Source organism: Triticum urartu, chromosome 7 (assembly GCF_003073215.2).
Source record: "Triticum urartu cultivar G1812 chromosome 7, Tu2.1, whole genome shotgun sequence".
Classification (NCBI taxonomy): domain Eukaryota; kingdom Viridiplantae; phylum Streptophyta; class Magnoliopsida; order Poales; family Poaceae; genus Triticum; species Triticum urartu.
The window spans coordinates 431,826,735-431,828,587 of record NC_053028.1 but is presented as its reverse complement, the minus strand read 5'-3'; the positions used below and the strand labels follow the sequence as shown (position 1 = coordinate 431,828,587).

Sequence of the window (1,853 nt, the reverse complement as noted above, 5' to 3'; positions counted from 1 at the left end):
AAGGATATTTTAAGAACGGAATTTTCAGCATCATATATCTATAGCAATTGTGTTCTGAAACGGAATTGTTGGCTCCTAATAATAGTGTACTGAATTCTCTCAAGTCCTTCCAGCTTTAGGGACTGCTCAATTGGATCTGCACAATCCAACAAAATAAATGTGCATAGTGTCTGCGACACTTTCTTCGGATCATCACGAAGGTAGTTGTAGGAGTAAAAAAGTACGTCATACTGTTTTTTCAGTACAAGCCAGAGACTGTTGAGAAACAAAGGCTAGGACAGGTAATACTTGTTTTTACAGTACTTGTGCAAAAAGTATGTCATACTGTTTTGTTCTAGATGATTTTGATGAATTTTACAACCTTCTTTTCAGTCGTATACCCCAAGAAAATTTGCTTTCATGGGGCTTATTTAATCCAAGAACTGTGAGTAGTAGCGAACCAGACATGAAAAAGTTTCAGAGAACTACGAAAACTCCGGTCAGTTTTGTCAGGATCTTGTGACCCAATTCCAGGACTCTATTGACTAAGGTAATTAATGATATATCTGTGTGATTTATCCTGTTAAAACTTTTAGTGTTCACTTAGGGGTGAGTGCAACCAGTAACTAAATTTAGACTACGAACTAGAGTAGGACAGTAAAATCAGGAGCAGGATGGAGAACACTTGGGACATTGAGGACTAATGGTCAACACTTAATCTTGCTTTACATTCAGTTCAGTTCCAAGTAGTCTGATACATAGATGGAGATGCGAGTGCTGATTTGGGGTTGATTTGGTAATTATATATTTTCCTTGATGACTGTCATTTTGTTGTCCAACATGTGCCATATGATATGCATAACAACTTGAGAGCACCTTTGCTGCTCTTGATGTGCTTCGTCATGCAGTTTTTAAAAGTGCACAAGCAAGCTTGCGAGTGATGACAACTACTATGACCTAACAAACCTTGAATCAAGGTTTTTGGGGTTGAACATAGGGCACAGCGCGCTCTCCCATCTACTCAGTGAAGTGTATGAAAGAAAAAGCTACAATATACAAATCGTCACCGTCATTCAGTTTGTCCAAAACTGAGAAAAGCTCTTTAAAAAAACTGGGAAAAGCTCACGTGATGGAATGAGATGAGATTTCAATATCATGATTGTGTTTTATAATTTGAATGACCAAAGTAGATGATCCAGTCAGCCCGTGTTTGACAATATGAAGGGACAAGCTTGTTGATCCATTATCTGGCCAGGAAAATACAATAATTCGGAGGGCTTAGGTATGGATAATAGATCTGACCTACTCTAGCAAGGTGAGTGACTCAATTGCACATGTGCAAAATGGAAGTTTAAACTTACTTGAATCTCTTGTAGGGTTTGGGGGAGATTGTCAGCGAGCCACTGATGAAAGTCCTTTTGCAATGACAATGATAGAGAAGATTTGAAAGATCTCGCTTGGCGTGGGGCAACTTGTGTACTCCTGGATGGAGGCGCCGTCCGGTGGCAGTGGGGTGTGGCAGTTGCCACAGCTGGGCACAGCCGGGAGGCGTTGGTGTCACCATTGTGCTACATCACACATTTTTCTCGCGGCGATTGTGTTACTGTTGTTGTTATCAACAACCTACCATGACGGTCCGGGAGGTGATGAAAGTTAGCTGCAGAGGCTACACTCAGATATATGATCTTTGCGGTGAAGAAAAACATGAACAATAATGCAACTATCCCCTTTAATGGGATTATTCCATCATTGGTTATCTGATTTAATCAGAACAGGAATGCACCTGCTATGTGACTGACACAAAAATTATTGGAGGAAGTTTGCTCTCATGCTTACACAATTTTTTTATTCCTTTTCCACTATTCCTCACTGCA

The 1,853-nt window shown here is 40.2% G+C and overlaps 1 long non-coding RNA gene across 1 annotated transcript; it reads right to left on the bottom strand.

The window, feature by feature from the left end:
- Positions 1-893: 893 nt before the first annotated feature.
- Positions 894-1,451, bottom strand: LOC125524095. The gene is made up of 2 exons (XR_007290542.1): positions 1,341-1,451; positions 894-1,226 (listed from the first exon to the last, which is right to left on the bottom strand). It is a non-coding gene; the product is annotated as an uncharacterized LOC125524095 (long non-coding RNA).
- Between the last annotated feature and the right edge of the window lie 402 nt (positions 1,452-1,853).